Here is a 26221-nt window from a genome sequence, read left to right on the forward strand (position 1 = left end):
CCAACATCTTCTCATATAATTCATGCTGTACTGTACTTGATTTGATCGAATAATTCTTGACTCCACCACCAGGGCCATTTTCTCCTACGACCGTGCTGAATAACAATGTACGCTGCTGCCGTAATAGTCTGCAGAGTTATCCTCGTCTGTCAAAGTTTGGTGAGGAACTGTTGCCTTGGTGGCAACGTTTGAAGTTGGAGACACTTCTCCACACCGAGCTCGATAGCTGCAGTCGCTTAAGTGCGGCCAGTATCCAGTAGTTGGGAGATAGTGGGTTCGAGCCCCACTGTCGGTAGCCCTGAAGATGGTTTTCCGTGGTTTCCCATTTTCACACCAGGCAAATGACGGAGCTGTACCTTAATTAAGGCCACGGCCGCTTCCTTCCACTTCCTAGACCTCTCCTATCCCATCGTCGCTATAAGACCTATCTGTGTCAGTGCGACGTAAAGCAAATAGAACAACAACACTTCTCCACAAGTGACGCATGCTACACCTGGGAACACATGCAGCATACCAAATCTTTTCTGCCCCACTGACAAGCCTCATGCTACAAAGAACGACATTTGTTGCCAGCCGCATGCTATGTCGCCCTTTGCCGCAGGCAGTGGAATCGTACCTTTCCACAGATCCACTATCTGCTGATGCATCCAGCAGTAACCTAACACAACTTGAATCTTTCAGCTCAGAAATTGTCACCTCATAGCACCTAAAATATTTGACTAATACATTCCTTGTGACTAGTTCTAATGCTTTACTCCTCTTTTAGCCCTGCTCTCGATTTCTCACAAAGTTCTATAATCCAGGAAAATCTGTGAATGGCTTATTAATCTCTACAATGAAATATGCAATATTGAAAAGCTTCTTCAAACTCTCATACACATTAGAACCCATTTTCTTTACACACATGGCCAGGGGTTTGTTTCTGGAAACAGTGTTGTATTACAAGCCGCCACACAGTTTCTGTGTTGTAAAGACTTATATGCCTTAAATGTTTCAAGTTTAAATGGCTCTATTAAACCTGATACCATCTTCGGAGACTGATCTGAACAATTTCAAAACAAAACACAAGATTTGCATAGTCATACCTGTAGTTTCATTGGCTGTTAGCCATGGTAGTTTTTTACACCACTCTTCTTTGAATTTTCTTTATCTGGCTGTAAGCCTACTACAACTGCTGCATTTCTCATTTCAGGTTTAACTTCATTTACAGGCTGTCATGCCGATGTACTGAAAGCCTGAACTCCTGTGCTGATTCTGGAAGAACCTGTCGTATTTTCTGAGTCTTTGTTTTCTCTGAATACCTGCTTAATATGTATAGAGATGTGAAGAATTGTGTGAAATTAGCCTGGTTTGGTTGGTAATCACCAGGGCCCAGATTCTGATCACATGTAATCTTTTAAATGGTTCACCACAGACATTGCTAATTTATATACAAATCCTGTTCACGGCCCCCATATTACAGAAATACATATTTATTAAGTAATTTTTTCGTCATGTTTCTAAGTATTTCATTTTTAGGTCATTTTCTTGTGTTTTGCATCATGTCATTTTATGGAATTTATTAGAATATTTTATATGTTTTGAGTCATTTTCTCACATTCTTAATGGTTTATGATGCATTTTGTGCGTATGGTACTGGATATTAACGGAACTGAAAGTGATAATGAATACGAAGACATGAGAATCTTCACAACTTCGTTCAACCCTTATTTCTTGGAATATCCACATTCCGGGAGAGACACCTGCGCTTGCAGCTGATCTGGAAGCGATGTTCAAATCGAGGGGGTAGGAAGACAGACAACAGTAGATCCAGTAATGCCAGTCTGGTTAAGTACCTCAGTGCAACCATATGTGTGCTGAGTGGATTTGGGTTATCGGCCGCGATTGTTTTTCGAGTGTGTTTAAAATGCTGAAGTTAAAGCCATCTAGGGCTCTTCATTTCAAACAAATCATTTTCTGCAAAACATGGGAAGTGAAAGTGGCAGGAGATTGGAGATTTACCGTTCAGCAACATATTGGTCTAGAGAAGCACATACGTGGAGTCCACAATAGTAGCAAACGAAAAGTTTCTCAACTGTTACTCTCACAGTCATCCTCCGATGGCAGTACTTCCTCTGTGTTTTGTAAAGACTTTTGTGAAGCTTTGATTTCTTTGAACATTCCACTCTGGATACTGAACAATATTAAACTGAGAGATTTCTTAGAAAGGTATACGGGCCGTGTAATTCTGGATGAGTCTACTCTGAGAAGGAACTATGTATCCCAATGCTATGACGACACAATAAGGAATATCAGAGTAGTAGTTTGCAGAAACAAAATACTTGTTTCAATCGATGAAACCAGTGATGTAGCTAGGGCCATTACATTGCCAGTGTTATCATGGGTACGTTAGAAGTAGATAGGCCTGAAAAAATATTTTTGTTCTTGACCAAAGTTTTGCAATCTGTGAACCATTCTACAATATGTCATCTCGTCGATAAATCAATGGGACTACTATGGCCTGAGGATGTAAGGTATAATGGTTTTGCTCTTTGTGACTGATGCAACGCCTTACATAGTTAAAGCTGCCAGTGGAATAGAAGCATTTACTCAAAAATGGTACATGTAACCTGCCTGGCTCATGCTTTTCACAGAGTGACCAAAGAAGTCAGATCAAATTTCCCTAAAGTTGACAAGCTTGTGTCCCTAACTAAGAAGGTATTTACTAGTGCCCCATCATGCAGGGAACTTTTCAGATCCCAAGCACCCGACATTCCATTACCACTTGGTAGTGGCCTGTAGCATCAGTTACATACTATCAACAGAGGAACAATGTTTTACGTCGGCTTTTAGATGTCCACGTTCATCCAGTGTTTATTCACGCCATGCTCAAGAATTTTAGGCATTACACAGTGACAGACTTTTTAAACCATTTGTTAATATTTTTTCACTTCTATTTTATTATTCGACTATCAAGTCCCTAACTTGTAAATTTTGTAAGAATGACTTTTAAGCACCATCACGTTCTATATTTCATCCAATTAATGTCATTTTATTATTAATGGTCTATATTTTGTATTATAATGTATATATATATATCTTTGTTCATTTGACCTATGGTGGCTGATGATGGTGTCCAAAGACATCGAAACCGGTAGCTAATAAAAATGTTGTAATCTTGTATTAGCAACATATTTTTTATTGTTAAAAGGTGGATCATTTGTACTCTCGTTTATTGTATGTTAGTCTTCTTTCAATACGGGCCAAATATGAAGTTCTTAATATTAAATAATCCGTTATAAGAAGTAAATTTTTCGCTGTTATGAATTCTCGCTATAACAGACTTCTATTGTATTTTATAACTGCAGTTAAACCAATTATTATATTATATCCAATGCCAGGGTGTTTGAATTGTGTATAACATATTATCTCTGTGTGTTTTATACAGTATTCCTATTTTTAAGTTTAATTATGTGTGTGTTATGTGAAAAAAATGTTTTCGTGAAAAAAAAAAAAGTAAAATAGTTTTGCAGGACACGTGCTCTAAACTTGTAAAATGCTCTACTGAAAACTTAGCTAAAATGGACATTCTCCCTTTTTCCCCTGCAGTCTTCATAATTAAAACATATTCAACAATTTTTATCAAATGTTTTCATCAATAACAATTCAACATCGGTACCTCCTTTTAAACTTTATAATTAGCCAGCTCTTATTCTTACTATTATACTAACTACCTATTTTTTGTTCCTAACCGAACTGGTTCGCTGTGCAGTTCAGGATTATGCAGCTGTGATCTTGCATTCGGGGATGGGTGGGTTTGAATCCAACAGTCTGTAGTCATGAAGATGCTTTTCTGTGATTGCGTATTTTCACACGAGGCAAATTCTGGGGCTGTACCTAAGGCCACAGCCGCTACTTTCTGATCCTTGCATCGTTGAAAACCTTTGATGTGTTAGTGAGAGGTTAAACCACTAGAGAAATAGAAATCTTAACATTAAGAAGGAAAAAATACCTGAGTATATTTAAGTAATACATTTTAGAATTCCATTACATTTTTTCATATTACTCTAGTTATATGTGTGTGCTGCTGCTGCAGTATTCTAATAAACAACTATGCCTCGATGCCTGCTCACTAGCACAGAATATGATAACCTCTGCCCCACATTTCCTTGAGTTGAAGCAGCATGTTCTAAAATTTTGGATTATCTGCCTAACAGTGTTAAGAGTTTCTACCAAAAGGTTTTTTTTTTGTAATCTCTTATGGGATTGTATAGAAGTATCACTTGATATATGCCAGGTCAACATTCTGGCCCACTGTTGAAAGTTCTGTCTTTGCTTCCTTCAGAGAGTCTGCTTCCGAATCATAAATTCCTGAATTAGCCTATCTGAAAAACAAAAAGGTGCATTTTAAGTGCAAAACACTTGTTTGTTTTGTCATTATTGGGATTTTAATGCCTGTTTCTGTTACTTTGGCCTTGCATAAGTTAATGGCAAATTTTTGAAAGGGCCAATGACCTAGATGTTAGGCCCCTTTAAACAAGCAACAACAACAAATTTTTCGAAAATACAGTGTCATTTATCCAAGATATTACTTCATAATAACTTCTAGATCATTGAAGATATTTATATTCTGTCATATTCCTAAATGGTATAATTTTTAATGGTATTAAGAGGCTTGTGAAACATTGTGCTACGTTTTCCTGTATTTCAGCAGCATCTGGTGGCCAGGTAGGCTTCAGTTTTTGGTAAAGAGACAAAGTCTCTCATAGTGCATTGGCACTGCCGGTGGCATCAGGTAGCCTACGCTGTGGCCTCCACAGTTAGCACTAGCCATGCGTCTTGGTGGGTGTGCTATTTACCAACTGATGAGCCCAACTTAGCACACTGGGGCGAAACGCTGGCAACCAGGAATGAGTTAGCTGGAAAACCTCTTAGTACCATTTAAAACTATGAAAACAGAATATTGATATCTTCAGTGGATTAGGCGTTATATCGGTGTAATATGTTAACTGAATAACCCTGTATAAAAATAATTTATCTTTTGGGCATCAGTCATATGGTAGTCTTGCTTCCAGCCAGGTACCCCAGTGAATTAATGCTGGTTCTGATGGGAAAGGAATGTGCAGTAACATATTCTTCAAGGTTTGCATCTGCAAACGGGCTTTCAGAAACAGTCTGCACTGTCAAAACAACAGCATTGACCCTTGGTAAGTGTCCTTTTATATCTTGTGCAACTCTGTGCTCTGTGGATCCCAGGTGCATCATAATGGAAGAAAAAAAGAAAGAAAAAAAAGAGAGAAGGGGGGGGGGGATAAAGGCCTTCAAACGTTTTGACTTTCAGCGTGTTTAGGGCACTGGCAGTCTCCAGCAGCAGCAGCAGCTTCTCATCAATATTTTCTGTTGGCCACACAACATATAAAGAAATTAGGAAGCATCCAAGAAGCATTCTGAATAGAATGTGAAGCCTGTTCTGAAGTAGATATTCTTAAACAGCAATTAATGAATTGCAGTTCACAGTACACACATAAAATAGAGGATTTAACAGTTGTTAAATTTACATGAAGCACGACTGATAATTTGGGCTATTGTGGAAACATTAGTCTTTTCTAGTAGGCAAGCAATCAGGTAGTGTCCCAGGTTTGATGCTGAGCTATACTACAATCACATTGTTGATATACAATCAATCAATATGATCTGCATGTAGGGCAGTCACCCAGGTGGCAGATTCCCTATCTGTTGTTTTCCTAGCCTTTTCTTAAAACATAATAATTTTATCTTTTGGGTTACAAAATGCATCTGCCTGTCAAACAAAAATGTTAACAGATCATGCCAAATAATCTGACATTTTAAAATATAAGGGGAATGCTGAAAACAACTCTACAGAGGTATTAAAAGTTTCCCACTTAGTGAAATGTAAGTGAATTCACATTAAGCACGATATGTAGATGTTTGACATACGTTGTCGACATGACTCAGTTGGCTAAACAGCATAGGTATTGTCCCTTGCGCTGTTCGCTGAAGGTTTGAATATCCCCTCAACAGATTTTTTTTTTTTTTTTTTTGCAATCGGAGCTTCAGCTATCAAACATGTGCCTGTTCATGCCAAGTTCAACCAATAGGATGCCGTTTTATTGGGATATGGATGTTAACTGTCCCCGCTCGAATACCGTAGTGTGTGGTCTCATTAGTGCTGTTCATTGCTTTGCTATGTATTCAATGGATGCATACATGTATATGCTCCTAATTTACAGTGAATCGAGAGCGAATGCACTACAAGCACATCACACTTACCAAGAGAGATTTCCACACAGACGTCATCCAGCCGCAGTTACTTTGAGTAGTGTGGAATGCTGTTTGCATATAACAGGGTCACTCTCCCCATTGCCTCCAGTTAGAGAGGCACTTATGACCTCTGGAGCTAGTGCGGAGGTTGTGTTTAGCCCTATCAAGATAACCCGCACACAAGTATATGGTCAGTGGCACAACGGGCTAATATCAACCAGTCGTCCGTAGTATGTATCTTGCATAACGATCACATTCACCCCTATAACCTGCAACTACACCAGGAGCTTCACAGGGTAGATTTCGGAGCTTGGGTCAACTTTTGTGAATGGATGCTGAGGCAAGTGGCAAATGATTTGGCATTCATTTTGAAAAACTTGTTTTCGGACAAATCGCAGTTTCTTAATAATGGTACCATGAATGGCTCCAACATGCATTATTGGAATGTTGACAATCCCCTCTGGATAAGAGGGGCAGCATTTCAGGTACAATGGGGAGTAAATGTTTGGTGCGGTATTTTAGGTAACCATCTATTTGGCCCACATTTCTTTGTGGACCATTTGACAAGAGCATGCAACTTACATTTCCTCTACCATCAAATACCACTGTTGTTAGAGTATGTGTCTCTAGGACAGTGTCTTACCATGAGGTTTCAGCATGATGGAGCTCCACCATACAGTTCAGCATTCGTCTGCAACCATCTGAATGCTACACACCCCCGGCCTATCAGATTACCATATGTAACACCGTTGGACTTCTTTCTATGGGGCCATTTAAAACACGTAATATACAGACAACGGCTAGAAGATCCTGAGAGCCTTCGAAATCTAATCACGAAGGACTGCAGAACCGTTACACCTAACTTGCTCCAGCAAGTTAGTCTCAGTACAAACAGTGTGTCCAAATGTGCATTAATCAAGGGGGGTCACCATTTTGAGCACATCCTGCGTGAGTGAACTTTGCTGTAGTCCCTGCCATCGGCCATTCTGTTCCCATCCAGACGTGATCATCAAACAGCCCTTTTCAGGTCCACACAAACATCCAGTCGCTGTAAACCTTTATGCGAGACAACATTTAAATTAAATTTTTTAAGAACAGTACCTCCGGGAATACAAACCAGCTCGCTTGCCTTTTATCCAGTTGCTCATAAATTCACTTCCAGTTCCAATTAAGAAAATGAGGGATCTAGGTGGTCACTGGAAGACTACACTTCATCCATTATGCTTGGCGTAGACTAAATGCACTCTTCCACGTGTATAAAGATTTGATTCATTGTCGCGAATGGTTAAAGAGTTCGTTGAGGAATGCTACCACACCCAAATCCATGGCATAAGGCCATCAGAGCTTGTATGGTGTGTGCTCGACATCTGCATTATGTGCACACTGGCATGGCCCTAAGTTTATAGGTTGTTTGTAAAATGCGTGCACGCATGTGTGAGTGAGAAGTATGGCCTAAAACTATATTCAAAGCAGGAGATGATTCACATTGTACATTCCATACGTCAGTGGTTTCATTCATGCTAGCCCAGAAGTTACTAGCCCCAAGTTCTCTAATACTGCATTTTTGATCATTTAGAAATCAAAAATGAAAATTATAATACAATTTTACATCATATAAATTTGTCATTGTCAACCATTACTATTATTATTATTATTATTATTATTATTATTATTATTATTATTATTATTATTATTATTATTATTATTATTATTATTTCATGAAGATCATTTAAACATGGACTACAAAAAAAGCAGTCATTTGAAAAAAAAATCAAAATTCAAGTTTGAATGTAAATTATGAAGTAATCCCAGAAATAACATAGCTGCAATCATACTCTGCTTAAAGATTACACTTTAATAAACTCGTGGCATGTAAATTCATACCGTTTAAAATAATTTTGAGACAATGACCATCATAAGTAAAATCTGTATTCATTTAAAAAAAACTTTTTCAACATTTTTTCTTAACTTTTTGCCCACTAATCTTCACTGTATGTGATGTTAATGCACACAACTTAAGTCCACTCTAAGAGTAAAGTAAATTGACAGTTGGTATCTGGTGAGTCTTCCCTTGGCTGTAATTATGACCTCCATTCTGTCGGCCAAGGTCTCAGTTAAGGTTCTGAAATCTCTCTGGTCAGTATTAATCCCTCCTTTTAGAGTGTCATCCTCAGATTACCTAACATCTCTGGAACAGGATTAGGGCATAAGATTCGTGACCAGTCTTTTCCAGAGTTTTTTTATTTTTTTTTTAATCAGAGCTGCATGCTGGCCAGTTGAAGAGTTGAAAAATTTCTAAGACATCAAGATACTGTGATATGCAATGTGCTGTAGGTTACTGTATTCAGTGAACACCAACTCTGTTTGGGCCTTCATGGAGATGCTAACCCACACCTTCATGGAGTCTCTGGCAAATGGCGTTTTTATAGAGAATGTGAACACTGCAAACCGTTCTTCAGATTGTCTCCAGACTCTTTCCCTATCATCTGAAGATTCAGGGAGAACTTTGTTGTCATGTCAGAGAACAACAGTCTGCTCCACTGCTGCATCGTCCATTGTACATGCTGACGAACAAACTGAAGACAGGCGGCTCGGTCTTTTATGATTAGATCTGATCTCATAGCAGATCACCACGATTGAAGATTTTGTTCGCTTAGGCTTTGTCGATCAGTCTCCCCACTCACATTAACACCGTGCACATGTTGTAGAAGATTCTAAGCTTCATCCACTGTTGTATGGTGATCTCTTAGAACCTGGCTGACGAGAAATCCATCATCTCTGACTAAAGTCTACCTTTTTCTGCCAGTTGCAGGTTTTCTGGAGTAACTGCATTTCTTAAACCCATTTCACTGCATCTTGCACTGTGATGTGTGGTGCACCTATGGCAGCAGCGAGATAGCATAGGCTGTGTCCATCATCAATCAGTAATATCTTCATGTGTTAAGAACATGTTTTCAACTAAACTAAATGATGAAATGACACGCTAACCCTTTTTGACACTTGTTATGCTTTCCGAACGAAAGGGAAGCAATAAAACAATAAAATGCTGCATAGCGGGTATTCAGCGTGGGATACACACTTGTTTGTGGAAAGACCTGTTGTTGCATCATAAAGTGTAGATAAGAAGGGCCCATGCATTCTATCGCTAGCAATTGCTGCCAAGAAAATAATGAAACCACACTTACCAATGACAAACATGCATTACTCCATTCCAAATTATGTTTACATTTTAAAATTATAAGTATATTAAAGCAAAGCAAAGACTTTTTTTCCTGGGCTGTGTATGTAAAATAACTAGTGCACTATGTGAAGACAACAAGATTAACTATTTACCAGAAACGTTACAAACTATGCAACTCAGAAAAGCTCCATGGCTAATTGGTTAGCGTGCTGGCCTTTGGCCACAGGGGTCCCGGGTTCGATTCCCGGCAGGGTCGGGAATTTTAACCTTAATTGGTTAATTTCCCTTACACGGGGACTGGGTGTATGTGTCGTCTTCATCATCATTTCATCCTCATCACGACGCGCAGGTCACCTACGGGTGTCAAATCAAAAAACCTGCATCTGGCGAGCCGAACTTGTCCTCGGACACTCCCGGCACTAAAAGCCATACGCCATTTTAATGCACACTAAACAATAAGGAAGTCTTACAATCAAGAGTGATAAAAGTGGTGGGTCGTAGTCAGTATTCGTGCTTTCATTTTGTTGGAAGGCTGCAAATAAATCTTTGGAAGCATCTATTCATGGGGAATGTCCTTTTATATTCCTTGAAAATTGGATTTTTCTGATTTCTAATCATTATGAGGCATACTTCAAACAGAATTCACGAGGATCCATGCATTTTTTTTTTTTTTTTTCAAGAAAGAAAGAAAGACTGGTGTCTTGATTTCTTCCTGTTTTTCTGATGCATCAGTGTCTGTGTTGTTCCCGGTGATAACATTTCTCACATTTAACTTAAAACAGCGACATCAGTAATATCATTCACACTGAACCCAGTATTATTATAGTGATTCTTATTAATTTCAGCCAATTTACTCAAATAAAATAATGAATAATAGAATAAAATATCCCAAAAATAATATCAAACTTGCATCTTACATATACCTCTGGCAGAAAATTGTTTTTCCATCCATCGTCAACAATGGATTAGTGGCAATCCATTGCTTCAGTAGCATACTTTTACAGCATCCGTCCTTTTAAATTTTCACCCTGAATATTCAGCAAATAATATGCACAGTTAAAACACTGAATATAAAATGACCCTTTAACGAGGAAGTCAAATGCATTAGAAGCTTACTTTTGTTTGTCCTTGAAGGAATTGCAAGAATTCTTCAAAACCATTAGTTCAGTTCACTTGAGTCAGTTTCTCCAATGCAAACATGTTATTTCACTTCCTGGTAATGCAGGTTGTACAGTATGTGGCAAAATAAACAATACAGAAATTACTGACATGCTCTGAACATCAAACAGTGCTGTAAGTCACCAGAAACGTGCCATTGCAATGGCAATGGATGCAGCAAGATGGAGTTGCGACCCACAACACATTGAGGGACTCGCTTGCCCCTCTGCAACAACACTTTGGAGATAGCTTATTTTCCCGTACCTTTCCCACTTCCCGCCTTTCACGCCCCTCAATTCCCGAACGAGGAGGTGGCGAACAAAATTATTTTAGTAAAAAAAAAAAAAAAAAAATAGGCTAGAAATATTGACTTTAGATTTTTTGTTAGGGTGGTGCTATCTGGACCATGTTCACATTGAAATTGATCAAATGACATTTCATCCCATTATATTTCTATTGCAAAGATTGCAAGATAATTCAAGAAAGAATTTAGTCCACTACATGTGGTCAATCAGAAAACAACTCACAATCAACCAGTAATGGAACTGTCCATATCAACCATGATCCCATCATACTTTGAGTGTTATTTGTATTGTTGTTAACCTTTAGATACTGCTAATTTAGTGCTGTTAATTTACATATCTTGTGTTAAACTTAGAATTATTTTATCCATTTTGAAACAATAAGTGATATTGTTGTAGTATGTGTGCTGTAAAGCCAGCGAAGGTTCAAGAAAAGGAACTGTAAATCACAAAAAAAAAATTAAAATAAATAAATAAAAAGGTGCATTCAGACTAACGGGTGCAGCACGTTCATACCTCGTAAACCTGCAACACGTAGGTTGTTCCTTCATTAGAAATAAGCTTGCATGTTTATTTCAAGCTTGATTTCAGAGGGTTTAGTTGAAAGACTCACATCTATCCCAAAAAGGCCTAATACTTGCACTGTAAAGAGAACTCTTATTAAACATGTGCAAGCAATTTTTTGTACCTGTAATGGTGGTGAAATCCATTCAGTTAAGAAATATTTATATATCTTAAAGAAAGGTGAGCATATTACTGAAAAAAGTAGGTGGGGATTGCAAATCTCATTTGTCTATTCATAAAAAAGCAGCTGTGTCAAAATTCATCAAGTAGTTGAGGGGCAAAAATAGCCATTACTCTCAAAGAAAATAAAGGAATGTTTTAGTTGCTAATCTAAAATATAACAAAATTATGGAAAATGTACAATGATTCTCGAGCAAATGTTAGCGTTGAAGTGTCTAAGACAATGTTTAGAAGGCTGTTTATGAAATTCAACATAGGGTTTCGTTCTCCTGCTTCTGATACGTGCAGTTTGTACTTGAAACTAAAACATTTAGTTAGAACGGTAACAATCCACTAAAAAAAAAAAAAAAAAAAAAAAAAAAGTTGGAGCATATGGCGATTGTAAGCGAGTGCAGTGTTTACGTGCAGCAGCGTTTTATAAGCATATAAAAATGAAGTTCCTAATTTTGTCACTTTATGCTTTGTTCTTCATCCTCTTCCTAAATCTCCAGTTGATGAGGCCTAGTATTCGTGGTAAATTGGGTTTTATCGGATCGGGATTGTTCAAATAAATGGTAAAAACCTTCAATTTTACATATGGTCTGAAGAGCAAGCAGGTAAAAATTCTGTTGATGTATCTTCAACTCTTGCAGCATCTCCAAAATATGGGGCTCTCTGAAGAAGTCACAGCCATAATACTACAGTATTTTATGTTGTCTGTGGCTCACAAGACAAAAACAGTTTTGTGTTGCACGTACTAATATATCATTTGACAACTAGTTATAAGGTGAACAGTATCCAAATCACTTTCCCCATACGAGGTCAGAATTTCCTTCTTGCAGACAGTATTTTTGGCCATGTTAAAAAGCTGCTAAGACTCAACCATAATCGATAAAGAAGACTACGTTAACCCATTCATTCACCACTGGCTTTTTAAATCTCTTGCTGGTGCTATCACTTTGCATAATAGGCCTTGTGATTTCACTTTGCGCATTTAATTAGAATTGAATTGGTCATTTTTGTAATATATTTATGAAGCTTAAACTACAGCAATTGTGGATCTTTCTTCCATGCACTTAGAAAGTTAGACTTATTACGTCAATATTTGAGGTATTATAATTATAGCTTTATCTCAGTTTTTTTTTAGTTGCAAGAACATGCCAACAGTAGTTACAAATTTGTGTTTGGACTATACCCGTATAATCTATGTGGTCAGATACTTGCGCGATGTGGAAATTATTTTGGACTTGGTTGAACATGTACTAGGTTTGACAATGATATTGATTTCAGCTTTGGTGACATGATTTAGAAAACAGTATTGAAGAAGCTGTTAATCAGCAATACCATTTCCTCATGCTCAAGCAGATGTGCTGGTTAGCATCTCTCTGTGAAATACAAAAGCAAACAGCTGTAGTCTGATTTATCTGTTTATTTTCTGTTAGAGATTCACACCTATAAAAAGCACATGAGATTACACAAGTAATATAAGTATTCTGAATGTTTAGATCGGATCACTCGTAAATATGGCTTCAACAAGTACAGATGTGTCGAGCAGTTCGCGACATGTAGTATTAGCAATGCAGGAATTATGCCAGACTTTGAAGATATAGTAGATAATGACATTGATATTGAATTCAGCTTTCATGACGTGATTTAGAAAACTGTATTGGAGAAGCTTTTAGTTCAAGTGGTGAAAAACGGAGGAGATGATTATGTTCCTGTAGGGTCGAGGGAGGAGGTGGAGCACAGGCAACAATGGCCTGAACATAAAACCTTATAAATACACTGATGGAATGGTGAGTGTTCAAAAAAAAGAACCCACAGAGGGGACTAACTGAAGTGTTCTTTGTTCCTTCACATGTTGGACATATGTATTGTTCATTTGGAGAGCTCTAAATGTCGGAAAAAGAATGATACGACACTTCTTGATTTCCGTCTGGTGGTAGTTTGTGGCCTGACGGAACAGCACCATGTGCCAAGCCCCGTCCATACAGGGGGTAAAACTCAACGAAGCCCTCGCCCTTTAGGCTAAAAGAGCGTCGCCATCTCCAAGATTCCATCTACAGACCAGAAAAAAATATGCTAGCCAGCAGTGTCTGTTCTATCAGGAAGACTGTTAGGAAAGATGTAAGAACAATGTGCGCTGCCTGTGGAAATGTACCCTTGTGGTTCAACTCTAGTTTCGAAGCATACCATACTAAACTCAGGATGAAACGTTAATGTACAAATACATTTTATTAATATTTCAAGAAACATTTGTAACAGGATATAGCAGCCAGTGAGAAAAGCTTGGACAATGACTGTACTTGTGCAATTCTTTTTGATTAGGTAAGCAGTACAATACCAATATAATGGTCTGTTATTGGACATTATAAATTTTCCAGCTGACTCATTCTTGGTTGCGTGTGTTTTGCCCCTGTGTGCTAAGTTGGGCTCAGGCAACCAAGAATGAGTTAGCTTGAAAATTTATAATGTCCAATAATGGACCATTATATTGGTATTATAAATTTACTCATTCAGGACAAATATTTCATGTTCCCTATGGGAATCAACATCTATATCATAAGAAGTACAAATTAAACTTTTATTTGATAAAGTGTTTGGTTTAATTATTGTGAGTATATTAAAGTGAAAGACAAATTGGTAAGTAATGCTGATATTTCAAAAACATGAACAGCATCAATGGTGACCCCAACATGATTCTGTTTATTGGCAAACTGAGCTCCCACTTGGCAAAATGAAATCTTGGGCTTCTTAGATCGAAACCGAGGGATTTTTATGGTGAACTTGCCGGCTTCACATCATGTGCCTGGAATTTCCTTTGCTTTCGAGTTTGCTGTTATGAGGTTGGGTTACTAGTTTAAATTTACGAATTGTTGGTGCGACTTAAAGCAACTAGCAAAAAAAAAAAAATTAAAATTTACGAATAGAAAATTAAATTAATTTCTATTGACTAAGGTGGATACTTGTTCTCAGTAATATTCTTTAAAGAACTGAGATTGTTCTTAAATGAACCTTCTACTCGCATACCAGCATTGCTTATATAGCTGGCTTGTTAACATTTCTCATCATGCTATTTTTACAATCACATTGGAGTTAGCACTACCCGTTTGTGAGGTTTTCACTCATTCACTGTCCTGAGTGTTATCTTGTCTCTACATACCACAGTGTTGTTCAGGAGCAGGAGATTTCACTCTAGTTTCCTTTATAAGTCGTAATTGGAATCCTCTTGGATGGCTGCTTGTAGGCCAAGTAAAATAGTTGGTAGTGTCTGTGTCCATCTGGGGTTCTTCAGAACTCTGATTGCTGCTCTGAGGATGTGTTGCAGCTGCTCTATTTTCCCATTGTGGTATTCTGCACTTCCGTTCCACAGAGCATTGCTAAGCTCCTCAACAACTCGGACAAATAGCACTTTATGATTCGTTCGCATGTCTGCAAGGAAAAAAAAAAATGCAGTGACTTCTGCCCTAACCCTTGTATATTGAAACTCATTTGAATTAGACCCAATAACATTTCTGTAAAACTATTCTTTTTTTTTTTTCCTAGTTATGTATTAAATACTAAGGATTGAACTTTAGCCATTCAAAAAGAGATTAAGTCCCTCTGGTGTCCATTCAAAGATGATTATGTCCAGCATGGATCAGTAAAAAAAAAAAAAAAGATATAGCTTGACATTTTAAATGTGTGTAGAATACAGATAACAGTTTTGATTTGAAACAGTATGAAAAGTGTCATGACAAACTGACATAATGTATACATTTAATGTTTTAAGGATATATTAAAGGTAACTTTTTTTTGGTCTCCTGAAATTTCTTATTTATGTGACTAAACTTGTTCTTTGTGTCCTTGCAGCAACCGGTGTTAATCAGCATATTTGGCAATCTACAGGACCATTATGAACAATGTGAAGGTGCACATTTTGAACGCATGCTGTTCTGACACAGGTATAAGTTGCTGTCGTCACCTTACATGTTATAATGACGTATCTTGATGTTCAGAGCATATTTGTAATTTCAGTACTGTTTGCTTTGCCACATTTAAGCATTGTAGCAGTTTGTAGAAATGTCCAACCCCAGAAACATCTACTTTAAAATTCTATGAATGAATGTATGATGATTGTATGGCAAAAAATGGAGAAATATCCTAAAAAGGGTGTTTAGGCATCAAACAACATAATAGGCACAAAGTCATCACATAGGCATTTATAGGCACTTTAACAACTATGATTTTATGCTTGCAATAGCAGGAAACTGGTTTTAACTTCAAAATCTATGTTTTTTAATAAAGAAATAAAAGAAAGGGAAATGGGGCAGAGTTTGCTCCTTATTAATATGGTTTTCCATTGTTTCCCATTTTTTTCACTGGGCAAATGCTGAGACTGTACCTTAATTAAGGCCACTGCTGCTTTCTTTCCACTCCTAGTCCTTTCCTATCCTATTATTGCCTTAAGACCTATCTGTGTAGGTGCAATGTAAAGATAATTGTAAAAAATAATTAATATGGCATATATTCGCTCCCACCTGCATCATAAGCCTAGCATCAGTGTTGCATGGTGATTAGGAGATCAATTAGTATTGCTGTTGGCACCAATTTGCCTCCTAATGAAGACCTGTAAGGAGGTGCATTAATTGTTATTGATGGAGGCTTACAGGGTGCAGTTTGCTTTCTGGAGGTATCTGAGGAATAATTTCTTGCATTGTTATCTGGTGACCCCGCTGGCACCCTATTTCTTCAAATCATGTGATGGTAATATGTTTGTGAACTGTTGAATTATATTCACTTGTACACAGAGTCATAGCTGAGCAGGAATATGAGTTGTAGTGAAGTGATTCAGTGTAATTTCATTATATGCAGAACAGACAGAGAAACTAGAAGTGGCAGAGTATTGTATTTATATGCATAAGAGCATAGGTAGTTCAAAATGGGTTGATCTGGATTATGGAAAGCTGTGTGTGAAAATCATGGACCAAGTGAATGCCAATGGTATTCAAATAATAGAAGTATATATATATAGGGAGTCAAGTAACAACTTCTTGTTGTCGATAGGCTGTACTGTGTCATGTACAGGAACAGTATGCTCAAAAGTTTGGTAATTGAGGGTGACTGATATCTTCCAGACATAACCTGCCCTTGAGAGGCTATGGGGAGGGGCTGCAGTCAGCTCATGGTAAACAAACTAATTAGGGTGGTGGGTTTATCCAAGTAGTAGACTTTCCCCACTTGGAAAAACACCACTTAAGATGTTTATCTTTTAAGACCTATTGACTTACACATTAGCTCTATTGTAATACCAGAAATTAGTGACCATTCTTCTGCAGAATTATATCTTTAGTCTTCTTTAAGGTACTAAACTAGACAATGGGGAAAGAAAAAAAGTCTTGCCTTTAATTCTGAGAGTTCTTGCAGCATATATTTCTAAGCTGGGCATTGTACGGTGGGCACATAAATGCAGTATGGGATAGTTTTGTTAATACTATAAACAAGGCTATTGAATAGTTCGTGCCTTATAAATTACTATAACAGAACCCAGATCTAGAGTACCATAACAGGAAAATGAAAGGCCTTAAAAGGAAAACAGGGAAAGCATACAACAAAAGATACTGTAGTTCAGAGCATCTGAAAAAATTTCACAAACTGTCTAAACAGAACTCATTTCCAAAAAGAAAGTTATTCATGATAAATACATGTAACATAAACTTTCTTCCATGAAAAATGGGTGGAAAATCTCTGTTATGAGAAGGAGCTAGCCATTCTTAATTTTAGCTGGACTGGGCGAGTTAGCTGTGCGGTTAGGGGTGCGCATCTGTGAGCTTGCATCCGGCTGATAGTGTTGAACCCCACAGTCGGCAGCCCTGATGATGATTTTCCGTGGTTCCCCCTTTTCACACCAGACTAATGCTGGGGCTGTACTTTAAGGCCATGGCCGCTTCCTTCCCACTCATAGGCCTTCCCTATCCCATCATCACCATAAGACCTATCTGTGTTGGTGTGACGTAAAGCTTGACTTGACTTGATTCCTATTACTCCTCGGTGGAGCATAGGGCATATACAAGAGCACTCCATCTGACTTGATTTGCTACCACAGTTTTGATATTCTTCCAGGACTTCCCAACTGACGCCACCTCCGCTTCCACTGTTTGACGCCGTGTTACCCTTGGTCTCCCTCTTCTTCTAGCCCCTTGTGGATTACATTCAAGAGCCTGTTTTGGAATGCTGTCAGGACCTTTACATAATGTGTGACCTGCCCATTTCCATTTACGTTCTTTTATCTGGATTTCAGCCTTGCGTTGTTGGGTACGCTCCCACAATTCCCGATTTGATATAATATCTGGCCATCGCACTCCTAAGATGGTTCTTAAACATCTGTTAATGAAAGTCTGGACCTTGCGTGTTATCTCTCCAGTCATCTTCCATGTCTCACACCCGTAGAAGAGCACTGATTTCACATTTGTCTCAAAGATCCTCAATTTAGTCTTTGTTCTCAATTCTCTGGGACTTCCACAATGGCCAGAGCTGAGCAAAGGCCCCTTTGGCCTTGTTTACCCTGTTTTGGACATCTTCATTTGCCTCTCCACTTCTAGAAATAATACTTCCTAGGTAACAGAAGTTGTCAACTCGCTCTATCTCATTCTCTAATACCAGTAGGTTTGTGTTTCTGGCATTGATCCTTAGCTCCTTTGTCTTGGCAATGTTTATTTTGAGTCCCACTTTTTGTGCTTCCGTTTCGAGGTCTTTAATTTTCTCAGTCATATGTCTAAATGATCTCGATAATAGACATATATCATCTGCAAAGTCCAGATTTCCAGACGATCCGTCATCCCCCATTGTATTCCCCTCTGCTTCCCTTCAGCCACTTTTCTCATGACCTGATCTAATGTCAACAAAAACAGCAAAGGTGAGAGCAGGCACCCTTGTCTCACTGCTGACTCTATCTGAAAGGTCTCCATATTCCACTTGGCAGGTGTAACCTCTGTATAACATCTTTACCGTGTTGATGATTTTCGTTGGAACACCCCTGCATCGCTCTCCAGATTGCTTGGCGCTGTAAACTATCAAAAGCGCTTTCAAAGTCAACGAGTGCCAAGTACAGTGAAGACTGATATTCCATGGACTGTTCTACTATAATTTGTAAGCTATTTATTTGGTCTATACAGGATCGGTGTTCTCTAAAGCCTGACTGCTCTTTCCTGATCTTGGCCTCCAATGGTTCTCTTAATCGGTTCAGTATGATTCTCGAAAAAACTACTTGGTATAGACAAGAGTGTAATTCCTCGCCAGTTGGTGCAACAAATAAGATCTCCCTTCTTTTGTAGTTTTATCAAAATGCCCTTCTTCCAATCCTCTGGGTGTGTGTCTGTCTTCCATATGTCTTCGAACAATGGTAAAAGCATCTCTGCTGTCAACTCGTAATCTACATTCAACACCTCCCTGCCTTGCAGCTTTTCAGTGACTTTATAATCTCGCACTTCGTCGGCGGGTTGATATTCACTCTTAATTCCGGAACCTCTCGATAGTCTTCCTCTCCTTGATCTGCCTGTACCATGACTTTGTTTAGCACTTCTCTGAAATGCGCTTTCCATCTTGTCATTTGTTCTTCACTATTTGTAAGCTTCGTACCTTCCTTGAATTTAATTGGCCTGCACTGATTGAATTTCTTTTGAGACAGCTGTTTTGTAATGTAAAGTTCTTTTGAGTCTCATTTAAGTGCTGCCTCCTGCACCAAATCTGCTAGGCTATTTACCTGATTTCTTCTATCATTTCTTGCTGCTTTCTTTGTCTGTTCAGTTCACTGAACTGTTGTATCAAGCTTCTTTTCTTTGTTTCATCTTTGCAATGATTTAGTTTTGTTTTAATATCTCTTCTATCTTCTTCCAGATATTGCATAATATCCATTCCTTTCTCCTGTTTTGCTTGAATCCCAAGATCTCCTCACTTGTATTCAGGAAGGCTGATTTTATCCTTTCCCATTTTCCATTCACTCTCGTTTCATTTGGGCCTCCTACTGCATTATCTAGATCTAGTGAACTGTACCTATTCAGATTGATTACAAAATCCTTTTTAACTTCAGCATCTTTCAATTTTTCAATGTTGAATTTTCTCTTTCCACTTCAGTTTATTCCTTTTGTTTACTGCAGCAATCTTCAGTTTAACTTCAGCTATTACCAGGTGGTGTTCGCTTCCACAATCTGCGCCTCTTTCATTCCGACTGTCTAAGAGGGATCCTCTCCACATGTGGCTGATTGCAAAGTGATCAATTTGATTTTGTGTTCCCCCATCTGGCGAAACCCATGTTACTTCGTGACATGTCCTGTGAGGAAAAATTGATCCACCAATCACCAAATGGTTATTTAGGCAGAATTCAACAAAACACTCTCCATTGTCATTCTGCACTCCCACTCCGTGTTTCCCTAGAACTCTTTCCATCCCGTCATTTTTATTTCCAATCTTGGCATTCAAATCACCCATTAGCATTTTGATCTCTTTCTTCTAAATCTTTGTCAGGACACTTCCAAGCTGTCCATAAAAATGGTCCTCCTCTTCTGGCTCTCCTATTTCTTTTGGTGCATAGCACTGTACCAGATGAATATTTCTAACTCTTGTCTTGAACCGTGCTGTAATGATGCGGTCTGAAACAGGGTTCCAGTCAAGGAGGCATTTTCGTGCTTCTCTTGTCAGCAACAGTCCCACTCCGCTTTGGTGGTCACCATCTTCTTCCTTTCCTGAATATAACAACATTTTGCCATCTCTCAGCTGATGCTCTCCAAAACCATTCCATCGTGTTTCACTCAGTCCAAGCACCATCATCTTATAGTGATCCATTTCCTTTGAAATTTGTTCCAACTTTCCTCCTTCGTACATTGTTCACACATTCCAGAAACAAATTTGAGTCCGAGTTTTCATTCCAAAAGTTGTCATAGACATATCCATCCAGTTTACTTTTGTATGTGTTTCTGTAGTACTTGATTCTTGGGTGTGCAAGTTATTAGCCCACTGCACCCAAAGCCCAGTGGAGGGGCTTCCTCCTATATCATCTAGGTGTGCTGATTTTCTGTTAGGGTTTCTTCCCTTAGCCTTTGGAGAACCAACTCCCTATACTACAAGGCAGTAGATTAACCAGAGCCCCGTTAGCTGCTATTTTCAGCGTTCCTGTAAGGCCTTCACAGCTACCGTAGCAGTCCCGGGACACACGAGGTCCCTACTGTACTTCACCCTTACAGGCATTCGCCTACTTCTAACGTTGCCTATCTCTTATGATGTGGACGAGGGGTTGGACTTATGGGACATAGAGCAAATTGCAAGAAAAAAAATTTCAGCTGGAATGTGCTAGAACGGCATTTGGGCACCTTGCAGGGAATTTCTTTTGCACAATGTTTTTAAGGGTATTGCTCAATAAAAATTTACAGGAACATAGTCCTCACCGGAGATTTAAAATAGTATCCTACATGTGTATTAAATTGTAACGTAACTATAATTCACCGCTGCACCGGCACCGGTGAATGTGACAACAGATGAACAGTTTGATGCTATTGCCAGAGAGAGAGAGAGAAAGAGAGAGAGAGAGAGAAAGGATGTGTGTGTGTGTGAGCGCGCACGTGCGTGCATGTGCAGTTGCAGGAAGTGGCCAGTGGGGGCTATTTTTAGCCATCACTGACTCATACACAACTACTCTCGCACACTATGCCTGTCAGTTTCATTTCAGTAGTTGTATCGTCTGCTCTACTCTGAACCAACAGCATTGTTTCGATTTGTTCGTACTGTTTATTTACACATTGTGACTGTGAGCGGATACAAAATTTACATAGTTATGTCTATGTCTACTAAAACTAGTAACTTCTTTAAACCTAAAAGACAAGAAGTTAGTGAGAACATTGAAAACTTGCTGGGCTGTGTGGCTCAGACGGTTGAGGCGCTGGCCTTCTGACCCCAACCTGGTAGGTTCGATTGTGGCTCAGTACAGTAGTATTTGAAGGTGCTTAAATACGTCAGCCTCGTGTCAGTAGATTTACTGGCACATGAAAGAATTCCTGCGGGACTAAATTCCGGCCCCTCAGCGTCTCCGAAAACCGTAAAAGTAGTTAGTGGGACCCAAAACAAATAACATTGTTACATTGAAAACCACAATTTAGAATCAACAAATTCAGCTGTCATTGGAAAAGACAACACACTCAACAGAGGACATGAAACGGGACTCAAAACAACATTCTAGTTATAAAGTGCTTTGTAATACATTGTCATCCACATCTTTTGTCTACAACCTAGCGATAATCTTATGCTGTCTTAGAAGAGTTAGCTGATCTACCCTTCAGCTTCAAAAATCAAGTTTAAACCTTATTCAAGCTCACATAACACTTTTAATAAAAGTGTTTGAAAACTGGACTGATTCTATGGGACAGCATGCAAGTGAAGCTAAGTTTGCACTGGAAAATAAGAACTTTCAAGATGTAAAACTTTCTGAAAGAACAACAATTCTTAAGATTGCTGAAAAACAGTTTTATCAAAGCTTGGCAAATAATTTGTCATTCAGGCTATCTACAAATAGTGAATACATCCGAAAACTACAGTGTTGTGATGAATGATATCAATGTCATTCACCCCAAATTCTGGCCTAACGTTATATCGATAACCTATGGAGAAAATGAGATTTTTCATATCTGTGAAAGATTGATAGCTCTCGTGATATAATTAAAGAATTCAGGGAGTTCAACCAAGGTCTGAAACCAGTTGGCCCCTACTATGCGGAGAGTCACCAACAATTCTTGATCAGCCACCCATGTTCAAAAAGCTGTTATCAGTAATGAATTGCATTGCCGTGCCGAATGTGAATGTGGCTTTTCTGCAATTAACTTCATTATGACACCACTGAGATCTTCACCCTACATCAGCACCGTTTGTGATTGTGTATCAGGCTGCTGGGACTTCCTGTGGCTAGATATGAACTTTGAGCATCATGTAAAGTCGTTACTGGCGAAGGTGCATCATTCTGCAAATTATTAATTATATTAAAATTAATAATGTAATTATATTACTATATTTTATTATGGAAATGTTTTCTAAATCCAACTTGGACTGTTGGTTTTTGATTGCATTTTAAGTTTTTTGTTCTTTTAGCCGCTGAAGTATGAAGAAATCTTTCTATAACTCGAGTTAAAATTCAATATGTTTTAGAAAGGGTACTGATTAATAACAAAAATGCAAGAAAATGTAGCTTTGTAGTGGTTAATTAGTAAAAGGTTTAAGAAATATTTATTTATTTATTTATTTATTTATTTATTTATTTTATTTATTTATTTATTTATTTATTTATTTATTTATTTTTATTTATTTATTTTTTTATTTATTTATTTACAGTATACATAAAACTTTCACTCACTATCATGAAAGTTAAGACAAAATGTGACAAGAATGTTACATACCATTCATTGTTAATATTAAATCTTGTGGTTTTATTCTTTTGATTATAAGAAATTATGTTAGTATGATCATTTATTTAATGAGCTTAACCAGCTTAGTGATAGGTATTAACTGTGACACAGACTGTTCTATCTTTCAAATTTGGTGGGATTAAGAAGTTAGGGAAACATAAGTCACAAAGACCTGGCAGTATTGCTGTGGAGATTCTGAATCTGGGAAATAGGGCTCTTACATGTTCCTTGGAAATACTGTTTAATGTGTCTACAACATGCAAATTCTTAATGATTGAAAGAAAGGAGCTGTAGATCCAATTTCTGAAAGGAGGGAAGACTCTGCTAATGGACAACTATAGGCCCGTTAGTCTGATATCCATTATATGTAAACAAATGGAACACCTGATTTTAGAATATCCAAGGGAACAATGGGAGAAAAGTTTGTGAATGACCAGCAACACTGTTTTAGAAAAGGATTCTCCTGCAAGAGCCAGATGTTGCTCTTTCAGGATATTAGAGAGTCACTAGACAAAGGTCTGACGAAAAATGGTGGAATAAACGTTGATGAAAGCATGGTTCTGTGGTTCTTTGTAATTCTTAAAGAATTTTTGCTTATTGTTCTACCTTTCAATACATAAAAGACTAACACTCATATCAAGTTATAAACTTAGTTCATATAAATATCTGGTACATGTTTTGATCTTATTGGGTCATCTTCAGCCATTTACAAATATTGAAATGACATCTTTAAAATTATAAAAAAGTGTTTTCCTTTTCTCTATTAGCACACTTATTTTATTTCTTCTATACTTCTCTATCTATACAATAAGAAGTACAATACTACTTACTAATGATAGTCAACACATCCAGTGTTCCGTACTGACATTTATTGTTAGAAGCACTCTGTCTACTGTTAAAGTCTGTCCACCACAGGGACCAAGAGAAATTTTCCTAAACTAACATGATAAACTTATAAATCAACATAAGAAGATTTGTTTTTAATAACTACATTGTTAGTTTCTTTTATAAGTTTTTTTACGTCGCACCGACACAGATAGGTCTTCTGGCGATGATGGGATAGAAAAGAGCTAGGAGTGATAAGTGGCCATGGCCTTAATTAAGGTACAGCCCCAGCATTTGCCTGGTGTGAAAATGGGAAACCACGGAAAACCATCTTCAGGGCTGCCTACAGTGGGGTTCAAACCACAATCTCCAGAATGCAAGCTTACAGCTGTGCACCCCTGACCGCATTGTTAGTTTCAACCAAACTGAAGCAAGAAGATTATGACAGACACTGCCTAATGTGTTTTTTAAAATCTTTTCATATAGCCTATTGGATACATGTTTTTCATTATTTTACTAGTTCATTTGTTCAGCACACTTTATAATTTTTAGGATGTCATTCCAAGACCTAATAGGGGCAAAACTTGTACCAGATTTTTATATGACTAAGTTTATCACTTGTATTGAAAGGTGGACCCATAAACAAAAATTCTTTAAGAATTAAAAACCAAGAATTTGTCAAGTTAATATGGGACCATCATGAAGTTTGTTTGCAATGTTTCTATGGTTCCGAGAATTCTTGACAGTCCACACGCAGAGTAAAATTGGAAAGTAAATACTCCAGTGAAGTTTCTATGTCGGACTAGTACAGGGTAGTGTTACTGGGCCACTTCTATTTATGGCATTTATCAACAATCGACAGAGTCTGGCTCCTTGGCTGAATGGTCAACATAGTGGCCTTCAATTCGGAGGGCCCTGGGGCCAGGCATTTTAACTGCATCTGGTTAATTCCTCTTAACTCGGGGGCTGGGTGTTTGTGTTTCGGTATACACTGATATCTTGTAATACACTGACTGAGCAAATGTCATGGGATAGCGGAGCACTGATGCGCAGGTGTGTTGTCTGTGCACCACACGCCCCCTGTGCCAGCGGCAGTTGTATAGGAGACCTTGTGAGCAGTGGCTGTGCATGTGACAGGTGTAACATGGAACGTCGTCGTGAGCTGACACCGTTCGAACGGGGTATGGTGGTCGGTGCCCGACGGATGGGAAGTGCGATTTCGGAAGTGGTGCAGGAATTCGGCTTCACACGATCAACTGTGTCCAGGGTGTATCGTGAATGGTTGAATGCGGGTGTCACCGTCCACAACAGACGAACAACCGGCCGTCCAGCCACCCTCGATGACCGTGACCGGCGACATCTGAGACGGATTGTCAATAGTGACAGACGGGCAACTGTGCAACAAATCACGGCTCAATTCAACACAGGCCATGCTAGACACGTCTCCCAGTGGACAATCCGTAGGAATATGGGTTCTATGGGGTATGGGACCCGGCACCGCACACGGGTTCCACTGTTAACCCAACGTCATCGCTCACAACGCCGCGCATTTGTCGCCAGTCACCAGGGATGGACACTGGAACAATGGCGTAACGTGATATGGTCGGACAAATCACGATTTCAACTGCACCATGCCGATGGGAGGCACCGTGTATGGAGCATATCACATGAAGCGATGGATCCCGCCTGCCTCGAAGGTGTGGTCCAGGGCGCTGGTGTCTCTGTTATGGTCTGGGGTGCATTTTCCTGGTATGGAATGGGCCTCCTAGTTGTTCTGGAAGATACTTTGAATGGTATGCGGTATGTTGAGCTGCTCGGAGACCATCTCCACCCATTTTCGGCCTTCCAGCGCCCAGACGGTTCTCGGTGTTTCAAGATGATAAAGCGCCGCCACATCGTTCCCACGCCGCCCGGGAATGGTTCCAGGAACATGCAGCAGAGGTCCAACGACTGCCATGGCCACCCAGGAGCCCCGATATGAACCCTATCGAGCATATCTAGGATGTCCTGGAACGCAGGCTCCGTGCCATGGATCCTGCACCCACGAACAGACCAGCATTGGCAGCCGCTCTGCAAACAATTTGGTGTCAGCTGCGTCCAGAGGACTACCAGGGACTTGTCGACTCACTTCCATGGCGTGGCGTCTCACTGCAGTTCGCAGGGCCAGAGGAGGCCCCACATGCTATTAGGTGACTATCCCATGACATTTGCTAAGTCAGTGTACATGTTCATTTAAAATACAACACATCACACCACAAACCACAACAGAAGCACTCAATAGTGAATATATCCGTCCAGATAGTGTTTCAGTCATTCATTCACCACTGATCTGCATTTAAGGTTGTTGC

The 26221-nt window shown here is 38.8% G+C and overlaps 1 protein-coding gene across 5 annotated transcripts in view; it reads left to right on the forward strand.

The window, feature by feature from the left end:
- melt (melted) overlaps window positions 1-26221 on the forward strand; it is a 611799-nt gene that overhangs the window by 15658 nt on the left and 569920 nt on the right. For 4 of the 5 annotated variants that reach the window (XM_067141908.2, XM_067141909.2, XM_067141912.2 and 1 more), the window contains exon 2: window positions 15478-15569. The gene's annotated coding sequence lies outside the window, so the exon portion shown is untranslated. Of the gene's footprint in view, window positions 1-15477; window positions 15570-25926; window positions 26063-26221 lie in introns of those variants that run through there. The other variant, XM_067141913.2, reaches the window with a different exon arrangement.

Source organism: Anabrus simplex, chromosome 2, assembly GCF_040414725.1.
Source record: "Anabrus simplex isolate iqAnaSimp1 chromosome 2, ASM4041472v1, whole genome shotgun sequence".
In the NCBI taxonomy this organism is placed as follows: domain Eukaryota; kingdom Metazoa; phylum Arthropoda; class Insecta; order Orthoptera; family Tettigoniidae; genus Anabrus; species Anabrus simplex.